The sequence below is a fragment of the Prionailurus bengalensis genome, chromosome X (assembly GCF_016509475.1).
Source record: "Prionailurus bengalensis isolate Pbe53 chromosome X, Fcat_Pben_1.1_paternal_pri, whole genome shotgun sequence".
Lineage (NCBI taxonomy): Eukaryota > Metazoa > Chordata > Mammalia > Carnivora > Felidae > Prionailurus > Prionailurus bengalensis.
In genome coordinates, this window is record NC_057361.1 from 44,431,680 (window position 1) to 44,443,716 (window position 12,037).

The window sequence follows — 12,037 nt, forward strand, 5'->3', positions numbered from 1 at the left end:
ATGAAGGCTGCACACTAATGTATATTGCAGTAACTGCTATCCCCCTCCTGTGGAACAGATTTCAGGTGTTAGCTGTAAGAAAAAAGAGGGGCTATTAACTTTTGGCTTTATGAGATGATGAAATTAAGGCAGGGCTACTTGGTAATAAGTTTCTCAATAGTTAAAAACTTGTCTACTAGCCTTGGTTTTTTAAAATTCATTTAAGAAGACATAACCATTATTCAAGAACACAGAAGAAAAAAAATAAGACGTGTGGTTCCCATATGGTTCAGTAATAATCACAACCAGTCTATAACTCCCTTAGAGTCTGATGAAATATATGAAGGGAGAAAAAAGGGGGTCCTGTGAAAGGTGCATGGAATGAGGGGGTGTTTGACAAAGATATTATGAGGCCAGAGAGAGAGATCAAGAGCACATTTTTACTTTGCAAAACCAACTTAGAGACCCTTAGGTAGGTGGCTTCTACTCATATCAAATACCAGCCAATCCATCAACATATTTTTTAAAGTACCCACTAGTGATTTATAGTTAATGCTTAGTGAACTGGAACACTGAGACTGGAACTACTTAAATTTTTCTGACTTCTGAAATGTAATTAAATTGGTACACACAGGGAATTAGCAACAGTATCATGATCCTTAAAAGAACAACGTGTTACCCACTGAATTAGTCTGTCTGTCTGGGTAGTAAATCATGTCCTTGTCTAACAAGCTAGATAAGAATATCTCACGCAACCAGAGAGCTTGGAAACTTCAGATGGAAATCATTTACAAAATACAAGTGGGAAACCACAATCACTTCCAAAAGAAGGGAGAAAATAGAGAAGAGGAGAGAAAGGAGAGAGGAAGGGAGGGGGAAATCCTACATCTATAGGATGTAGCATTTTAAAAGAGCTTTCTTAGCACAGAAGACAAGGAACATTTCTACTCCAAAAGAATCACTCCCTGACTACCCAACCACCACCACATCTGTCTGTCTTTCTCTTGTGCACTCACTTGCACTAAACCTCACAATCTCTAGGTCAAGTGGTGACGTATCTATCCATCCATCTATGTCAAAAAGCAAAATTCATATTAATTTGTAAATAGAATAGCAATAAATGTTAAGGGCAAGGGAGAAGGAAAATGAGAAGTAATAAATATTAAGCTAAAAGCTTTTCCTCTGAAATCAGAAACACGATGAGAAAGCCCACTCTCAAGAATTCTATTGAACATAACACTGGAAGTCCTAGCCAGAGCTACTGGGCAAGAAAAAGAAATAAAAGGCATCCAAATTGGAAATGAAGTAAAATTGTCTCTGTTTGCATATGACATGATCTTATATATAGAAAACCCTAAAGACTCTCCCCCCAAAAAATGTTAGAACTAATAAACAAATTCAACAAAGTTGCAGGATATAAAATCAACATACAAAACTCAGTTGCATTTCTATACACTAACAACAAACTATCTGAAAAAGAAATTAAGAAAGCAATCCAATTGACAATAGCATCAAAAATAATAAAATACTTAGGAATAACATTAACCAAGGAAATGAAAGACTTGCACACTGAAACTATAAGATATTGACTAAAGAAATTGAAGACATGAATAAATGGAATGATAGCCTGTGTTCTTGGATTGCAAGAATTAATTGTGCTAAAATGTCCATACGACCCAAAGCAATCTACAGATTCAATGTGACCCATATCAAAATTCCAATGGCATTTTTCACAGAAATAGAAAAAACAATCCTAAACTTCACATGGAACCAAAAAAAAAGACCATGAATAGACAAAACAATCTTGAGAAAGAAGAACACAGCCAGAAGCACTGCACTTCCTGTTTTAAAACTATATAAGCTCTTGAGACAGCCTTTCTGGATAAAAACCCTAGCACTACCACTTACTAGCTATGAGACTCTGGGTAAATTATTTGGACTTCTGTAAACCTCATTTCCCACTTCTGTAAAATGAGGAAGAATAATAGAAACCTACATGGTTGCTGTGTGGATTAAATGAGGTAATACATGTAAAATGACTTGGAATAGTGTCTGACATCCAGTAAGTGCTCAATAAATGTTAGCCATTTTTTATCTGGATGAAGTGCAAAGGAAGTATCCAAGATTTAAGGCTGGAAGAGAAGGTAGGAGCCATATTTTGGAGAACTTGTGATGCCTGACTTGAGGGTTGGTACTTAAATCAAAATGAAGGAAGTACTGAATAACAGAGTGTCAGAAAGGCAGACAAATTTGTGTCACTTTGTGATAGATTTATAACAACTCTAGCTACCTGGCAATGAATGCAAAGGGCTGGTTTGTGAGAGAGTTGTTACCATCAATGGAAGGGTTCAAACACATCCTGTTCAACCAAATGCAAGGGTGTTATAAATGGTAGTCAGGCAGTAGGTCAGTGTTGACCAAACTGAATGGCCTCTAAGATCCCTTTCAACTGTAAGTTGATTTAGGATAAAGAAACTGGGAACAATATGGAGGAAAGACTTGTGCAAGGTACAACTAGGAGTGGCAATGGTGGGAGGTGGGAACACACTGTTTTGGAAGATTGACACTCTAGAGTTTCAGAGCTGGAAAGGACTGTAGAAATCAACCAGTTGATCCAGCTTCCTCACTGTAAAGACAAGGAAACTAAAATTCTCAGATTGGGGAAGTGAGTTAAAGGGTAAATTTAAAAGGGGCAAGCCTAGGGGCGCCTGGGTGGCGCAGTCGGTTAGGCGTCCGACTTCAGCCAGGTCACGATCTCGCGGTCTGTGAGTTTGAGCCCCGCGTCAGGCTCTGGGCTGATGGCTCAGAGCCTGGAGCCTGTTTCCGATTCTGAGTCTCCCTCTCTCTCTGCCCCTCCCCCGTTCATGCTCTGTCTCTCTCTGTCCCAAAAATAAATAAATGTTGAAAAAAAAATTTTTTTTAAAAAAAGGGGCAAGCCTAGAGGCAGGGGAGCCAGCCAGGAATCCAGAAATCCAGAAATTAAAATAATAGGAGATTCAAAAAGGGTGGAAGTAGCAGGACTTGAAAGAAAGGGAGTAGACATGAGGGCTCTCTTGAAGGAAGAAAGACCACAGGGGTGTTAACTGATTGGATATAGGGAATGAGTAAGCAGTGACTCCAAGATTTCAATGCTAGTTTAGTGGGAGGCAGAAGGCTAAGAACAGAGACTCTTTGGCAAGGGGAAGACAACAAGTTCCATTTTAGACACATTGGGGTTTGAGATTTAAAAATAAAGGATAGGAGAGGCAGTTGAATCACAAAGAGAACAGAGAAAACAGTGAGAAAGAGTGGAGAAACAAAATAGTTCAGTGCCACAAAAGAATGCTGGCAGCAGGGCTTTGAGAACACCAGATGGGTACCTTGGAAACAAGGCCAATGGCTAGTAATATTAAAGAGTGTTCAAATAAATATAATATGGCTGTTAAAAAATGCAGCAGCCCTGTATATTCTGATAAAGAAAGATCTCCAGTGTATGTAAGTTAAAAAAACAAAGTGCAGAAGATTGGTTTAGTATGCATAAAAGACAAGATAAAGAATCCATACGAGATTTGTTCGTGTGTGTATAGAGATACTCTGGAAAGATGCATTTAAGACCTTTTTTAAATGTTTATTTATTTTGAGAGAGGGGGGCAGAGAGAGAATCCCAAGTAGGCTCTGTGCTTACAGCAAAGGCTCGATATCACGAACCTTGAGATCATGACCTGAACTGAAATCAAGAGTCAGACGCTTAACTGGACACTCAGGTGCCCATTAAAAAAAATCTAAGCACAGTAAGGGGGTGAAGAACCTAGGACAGGATGAAGGACAATGAATAGCAGGACACTATACTCTGTCTACCTTTTCATACTAACTGGCTTTTGAACCATGTGAATGTTACCTATTCAACACATAATTTTATTTATTTATTTATTTATTTATTTATTTATTTATTTATTTTAATCTTTATTTATTTTTGAGAAGACAGAGAGAGACAGAGTGTGAGCAGGGGAGGGGCAGAGAGAGAGAGGGAAACACAGAATCTGAAACAGGTTCCAGGCTTTGAGCTGTCAGCACAGAGCTCGACACGGGGCTCGAACTCACAAACCACAAGATCAGGACCTGAGCCAAAGTCAGCCACTCAACCAACTGAGCCACCCAGGCACCCCTTTATTTTTTTTAATGTTTATTTTTTATTTATTTTCAGAGAGACAGAGACAGAGAATCCCAAGCAGGCTCCACACTGTCAGTGCAGAGCCCAATGTGGGGCTCAGTCTCACGAACCACAAGATCATGACCTGAGCCGAAAGCCAGAGTCAGATACTTAACCGACTGAGCCAGCCAGGTGCCCCTACACATAATTTTAAATATAAAATAACCATGTAAAGAAGACAAGTGGGATGACAACCACGAAAAGGCCAGTAAATTTGGCTCTCACGAAGACCTCAATGGAAGCCAGATTGGAGAGGACCAAGGAGTACACAGGCTATGAGGAAACAGACACACTGAGCACACAAATATACAAGCATATGCTACACACATATATAATGCACATGCTATCTTTGGAAGGGTAAACAAGGGATTGGTAACAGTGGCTGCTTCTGGGAAGAGAAATTAGGGATAAAGAAACACTTGCCCACCTATATAATTTTAATTCTTTTTCCATGAACATTTATCACTTATCCCCCAAATAACAATTTAAACAAATAGATTGTGTTGAGAAGAGGGGAATGAAGGAGGGAAGAAAGGAAGGAAGGAAGGAAGGAAGGAAGGAAGGAAGGAAGGAAGGAAGGAAGGACGGACGAAAGTTGGGCCACTCCTCATTTCACAAAAATTGGTTGCAATGAGGGCAGGTTAACACAGGTCAGTTTTGTAGAGGGCCAAGAGGATCAAGTTGGATTTTTTATCATTCTCCCCCCCATCCCAGTATAAGAGTCAACAGGGACACTGGGAAGAACAAACACTCTAAAATGTGATAAACTGAATTTTAGATACTAGCTCTGCCACGTACTGGCCCCATGAATTCTAGAAAGTTAATTAACCCTCTTAACCTCGATTTATGCATCTTAGAATAGGGATACTACTAAGTACCACTCATATATCAGATTATGTAATCCTGAGTCTAATCCAACGTGGGGGTTGGGGGCACCAAACCCCTGCACAATCAAAAATCCATGTATAACTTTTGACTGCTCCCAAACATAACTACTAATAGCCTACTGTTGACTGGAAGCCTTAGTGATAACATAAACAGTCAATGAACATATATTTGTATGTTATGTGTATTATATATTATATTCTTATAATAAATTAAGCTAGAGAAAAGAATATGTTATTAAGAAAATCATAAGGAAGAGAAAATACATTCACAGTACCGTACACATATTTATTGAAAAAAATCCTCACATAAGTGGTCCCACATAATTCAAGCCCATGTTGTTCAAGGGTTGGCTGTGTTTAACAAGCTTCCTAGGAAAGCCTGGGAACAAGCAGTCTGTGTGATCCACTTTTCTCCAAGGCTACAACACAAAGAACATGGTCATAGGAATAGCTGATATTGGTATAAGAAGGAGGCACAAAAGGATGATTTTAAAACAAAATTCTAAAACATAGTGGGACAAACTTAGGATTTGGAGTCAGAGCTGAGTTCAAATCACAGCTCCACCATTTACTGGCTCTGTTACTTTGAGAATGTTGTTTGGCCTCTCTGAGCCTCTTTTGTTTTGTCATCTGTAAAAAGGGAACACTGTCAATTTACAGTAGTGATGAGAAGATTGGAGATTATGCATATAAGATTCCCAGAACATAATTGGCATTTAGTTAACGGTAGCTTTGATCATCCTCAGCCCAGAGCTGGGGCTCCCAAGCACACGAAAACAACAATGCACATTTCCTACTGTGCACTTCCATTCCCTTGTGCCTTCGGACCAGTGCTCAAAAAATAAAAGCGCATCGGCCATCCCTGTGATTTTTCAAGCACCTATGAAGTCTCCCAAAGAATTCCTTCCTGCCCTTTGAACTTTTAATTCATTCTCAAATGATTTACTGGCTGCCTGTCCTCCAAATGACCATACTAGCAGTCATGTCCTTCCTCTCTGAAGTTCTTTCCCTTTGATAACAATGGTGCCCCTAATGGGGTTTCCCATTCCCACACTTTAGGAGCATGCTTCCAAAACAAAACTTTCAGCTTTGGGAGGACCCTGATGGAAAGGGTGGTAAGGAGCAAGCTAACAGTCTCTGCTTCTCCAACCAATGCCTGCAAAGGCTGAATCATCTCCTCTAAGGCTTTCTCAGGTTGTACTCCTTTCAAACTTACTAGGTGATCCTGATAAAGACAAATGCTTCTGGGGTCCCTTTTGAGCCCTGTTCCCAAAGTTAGCTCCAGTGATTCAAACTCTTCAGCAGTAACCTGGGCAGGAACAAACTAAGAGAAGGCCCTGCAGTGCGTCTTTTAAACTGTCATAGTCCTGCCACTATGAGTTTCAATCTGTCTCCTTTGGTGCCCTGACATGACCTAACTGACTTCCACAGAGACAGCCACCAATTACATTAGACTCCATTGGGAAGGAGAACAGAGATGGTTCTTTGGGGCCCTTTTCAGCATTCTCAGCTTTGAGTAAAATAGTGAGAAAAGGAATGTCATAGTCAAATAATGAGGACACTTAAGGCACTGAGTATAAATACCAGACGATGACTCACATCCAAGGCTAGTCAAACAGAACACGTTAGGGCTTGCTTAAGCAAAAGTGGAAACACACACACACACACACACACACACACACACACACACAGTATGTTCACATAAAGCTATCTCCTTTAAGCTGAAGCATCAAAAACACTTAAGACAGGCAGAAGATTCACACTATGTCCTCCTCGAACACATAGCAACAGGAGGGGTGGCTGCTGTTTTCAGAGTCTCAAAACAACACTGCCCAACAGCAAGGACAGTGCTGTAATCATCAGCCAGCAGGCCTCTCTCACATGCAAGCCTCAGGAACATAGCTCACACACAAGAGCTGCAGCAGCAAGAAACCCAACTGTTACAAACCAAACTCCAAGCAGCTCTGAGACATGCAGGTAACCTCCCCTATCCCCCACTGCTGCCATTGTCCCTCTCATCCAAGGTTGCCTCTGGGATCCCTCTCAATTTCTACCCGAACCACTATTTCCTTCTACATGTTCCCCCTGTCCCTAGCTCACACATGTGTGTCATTTAAGGCTCACCCTACTTACTAGGTGTCACCAAAAGACTAGAAAACTTGGCCAGTATATCCACCTTTTCAAATCATATCCTCTTTCTAATTTGGGGTTGGAAGTGGGAAGGGGAAAATGACCAATTATTGAGTACAAGACTTTTGCTTGAATCCTCCAGCAAACGATTATGGAGAGTCTATTTGGTACTCAGTGCTGAAGATAATAATAAAGATACAGAAGATATAACTATTGTCCTCTAGAAGATCTTGGTCCAGAAAGCCAGACACAAGGCAGCCAAAGTGCCCAAAGATTTCTACTGGAAAAATCAGAACTCCAGCATCCAAAAAAAGGAGAGATTACTTCCTCCAGGAATACACTGAGATGATGTCCTTGAGGCTTATGGCTAGGGCTTGAAGGTTAGGCCCATTTGGAAGGGGCAGAGATGAGAGAAGGCCTTCCAAGTATGCAGTGTAAAGCAAAGCCACTCAAGGAACATCAGGATGGGGTATTTGGAGGTCAGAATTTCCCCAGTGTGTCTTGGGGGGGGGGCAGAGAGGGAATTATTCTTGCTGAAAACCTGAGTTCTGGAAGGAAGGAATGCCACAAGTAAGACTAGAGCCAGATGGAGAATGGTCCATACAGCAAGCTGAAGTAGTTTGGGCTCTATTTTAAAGGTAGCAGGGAACCACTAACTAACTTTAAGTGGCAGGGGGAGAGGATGATCAAAATGAGGGAAACTACTAGGGAGGCCACTACAGTAGTAGAGTTGCTCCAGAAGGAGGCTTCTTCCTGCCTGTCCCAGCTCTTGCAAGATCCTCCTTCAAAGTTGCGCTCTGAGCTATTTCAAAGCTCATGACTATGCATTTCTTTTAAGCTGGGTGAGATATGAATGACACTTCTTATTCTGAATGACACTCCTAATATTGTAGTGAAGTTGGGTCACGGACTTAAGTAGAAGTAAAAAGTAGAAGCTTCATCTATCCAAGTCTTCCAGTTTAGAAGAAAGGAACTATGATACATCATTTCCATTTCTGTAATAGCATCGGGTGGCTTGACCCCTGGGGTCACTGGTCTCTTGTGAGATCCCAACAGAAAAGTGGGAAGCAGAGACAAAGGGAGAAAAAGGGAGATAGAGGAAGAAGGGAGAGAGAGAGAGAGAAAGAGAGACAGAGACAGAGAGACACAGGATAACTGCCAACATAGGGCAAAACCTGATTGTCAAATGCATTTCTGGGGCCTGTTCCAGATCACTGCCACTTATAGGCTTAGACTAGATCTCAGCCCTAAATTAGGGCTCCAACCTAGAAGCCGGGATGGGAGTTGGAAGGACCCCACCTGGGTCTTAGCAGTGGGAATTAACTCTCCCTGATCCTTAATTCTTTTGGCTTTTAGTAGTGGCTGGAAGAGGGGAGGGATGTAACCTGAACCCTAATGCAGCTGAGAAGGGCTAAGAGCCAAAACCCTCCTTAAGCAGATACAGTATATGCAGGGCTTGGGCAGGTTTCAGAATACTGCACATTTCTCCAGCCAAAGGCACAGGAAAATATGACAATTACATATTTAACCCTTTACATCCAGAGGAGGAGAGTATCATCCTCCCACCAGAACTCACACAGCAGAGACAAGTTAGCAAGCCAGCTCTTATAAAAGCCAGAGCATTCAGGGAGTCCTTTACACAAAAGAGCCTCAGCAGCTAGATATTCAAGTCAATTTAAAATATAAATTTTAAACTATTTCACTTGACAGAGAGAACAATTAGGTAAAGGAACCCATGTGCCTGCCCATTAGCCCTTAGCAGGAAGGGAGCTGTGTCTACAAGGACGTAGGGAGGGAGTGGAGAGACCAAGTTCCACAGCACAAGCATCTTTGCAACATTCTGAATTTTACTTCTTCACCATGCAGAAAAGCAGGTGACACTATCCAAAAATAATGGATCTAGAAAGCAAATCTCAGAAGGATGGGGGCAGAAGAGGAATGGATAAGCCCATCTGCACACGAAATTAACCTCTCCTGTGAATTTCATGTAAGTATACATAGCATCAGAGCTAAGATTTGGGTCAGATAATCACCCCCAAATTTTTAAATTTCTCTTAATAATAAAGTGACATTTTTCAGCCAGATTAGCAATAAATTAATTTTTTTTCTGAAATTTATTGACAAATTGGTTTCCATACAACACCCAGTGCTCATCCCAAAAGGTGCCCTCCTCAATACCCATCACCCACCCTCTCCTCCCTCCCACCCCCCATCAACCCTCAGTTTGTTCTCAGTTTTTAACAGTCTCTTATGCTTTGGCTCTCTCCCATTCTAACCTCTTTTTTTTTTTTCCTTCCCCTCCCCCATGGGTTCCTGTTCAGTTTCTCAGGATCCACATAAGAGTGAAACCATATGGTATCTGTCTTTCTCTGTATGGCTTATTTCACTTAGCATCACACTCTCCAGTTCCATCCACGTTGCTACAAAAGGCCATATTTCATTTTTTCTCATTGCCACGTAATATTCCATTGTGTATATAAACCACAATTTCTTTATGCATTCATCAGTTGATGGACATTTAGGCTCTTTCCATAATTTGGCTATTGTTGAGAGTGCTGCTATGAACATTGGGGTACAAGTGGCCCTATGCATCAGTACTCCTGTATCCCTTGGATAAATTCCTAGCAGTGCTATTGCTGGGTCATAGGGTAGGTCTATTTTTAATTTTCTGAGGAACCTCCACACTGCTTTCCAGAGCGGCTGCACCAATTTGCATTCCCACCAACAGTGCAAGAGGGTTCCCGTTTCTCCACATCCTCTCCAGCATCTATAGTCTCCTGATTTGTTCATTTTGGCCACTCTGACTGGCGTGAGGTGATACCTGAGTGTGGTTTTGATTTGTATTTCCCTGATAAGGAGCGACGCTGAACATCTTTTCATGTGCCTGTTGGCCATCCGGATGTCTTCTTTAGAGAAGTGTCTATTCATGTTTTCTGCCCATTTCTTCACTGGGTTCTTTGTTTTTCGGGTGTGGAGTTTGGTGAGCTCTTTATAGATTTTGGATACTAGCCCTTTGTTTGATATGTCATTTGCGAATATCTTTTCCCATTCCGTTGGTTGCCTTTTAGTTTTGTTGGTTGTTTCCTTTGCTGTGCAGAAGCTTTTTATCTTCATAAGGTCCCAGTAATTCACTTTTGCTTTTAATTCCCTTGCGTTTGGGGATGTGTCGAGTAAGAGATTGCTACGGCTGAGGTCAGAGAGGTCTTTTCCTGCTTTCTCCTCTAAGGTTTTGATGGTTTCCTGTCTCACATTCAGGTCCTTTATCCATTTTGAGTTTATTTTTGTGAATGGTGTGAGAAAGTGGTCTAGTTTCAACCTTCTGCATGTTGCTGTCCAGTTCTCCCAGCACCATTTGTTAAAGAGGCTGTCTTTTTTCCATTGGATGTTCTTTCCTGCTTTGTCAAAGATGAGTTGGCCATACGTTTGTGGGTCTAGTTCTGGGGTTTCTATTCTATTCCATTGGTCTATGTGTCTGTTTTGGTGCCAATACCATGCTGTCTTGATGATGACAGCTTTGTAGTAGAGGCTAAAGTCTGGGATTGTGATGCCTCCTGCTTTGGTCTTCTTCTTCAAAATTCCTTTGGCTATTCGGGGCCTTTTGTGGTTCCATATGAATTTTAGGATTGCTTGTTCTAGTTTCGAGAAGAATGCTGGTGCAATTTTGATTGGGATTGCATTGAATGTGTAGATAGCTTTGGGTAGTATTGACATTTTGACAATATTTATTTTTCCAATCCATGAGCAGGGAATGTCTTTCCATTTCTTTAAATCTTCTTCAATTTCCTTCAGAAGCTTTCTATAGTTTTCAGCATACAGATCCTTTACATCTTTGGTTAGATTTATTCCTAGGTATTTTATGCTTCTTGGTGCAATTGTGAATGGGATCAGTTTCTTTATTTGTCTTTCTGTTGCTTCATTGTTAGTGTATAAGAATGCAACTGATTTCTGTACATTGATTTTGTATCCTGCAACTTTGCTGAATTCCTGTATCAGTTCTAGCAGACTTTTGGTGGAGTCTATCGGATTTTCCATGTATAATATCATGTCATCTGCAAAAAGCGAAAGCTTGACTTCATCTTTGCCAATTTTGATGCCTTTGATTTCCTTTTGTTGTCTGATTGCTGATGCTAGAACTTCCAGCACTATGTTAAACAGCAGCGGTGAGAGTGGGCATCCTTGTCGTGTTCCTGATCTCAGGGAAAAAGCTCTCAGTTTTTCCCCGTTGAGGATGATGTTAGCTGTGGGCTTTTCATAAATGGCTTTTATGATCTTTAAGTATGTTCCTTCTATCCCGACTTTCTCAAGGGTTTTTATTAAGAAAGGGTGCTGGATTTTGTCGAAGGCCTTTTCTGCATCGATTGACAGGATCATATGGTTCTTCTCTCTTTTTTTGTTAATGTGATGTATCACGTTGATTGATTTGCGAATGTTGAACCAGCCCTGCATCCCAGGAATGAATCCCACTTGATCATGGTGAATAATTCTTTTTATATGCCGTTGAATTCGATTTGCTAGTATCTTATTGAGAATTTTTGCATCCATATTCATCAGGGATATTGGCCTGTAGTTCTCTTTTTTTACTGGGCCTCTGTCTGGTTTAGGAATCAAAGTAATACTGGCTTCATAGAATGAGTCTGGAAGTTTTCCTTCCCTTTCTATTTCTTGGAATAGCTTGAGAAGGATAGGTATTATCTCTGCTTTAAACGTCTGGTAGAACTCCCCTGGGAAGCCATCTGGTCCTGGACTCTTATTTGTTGGGAGATTTTTGATAACCGATTCAATTTCTTCGCTGGTTATGGGTCTGTTCAAGCTTTCTATTTCCTCCTGATTGAGTTTTGGAAGAGTGTGGGTG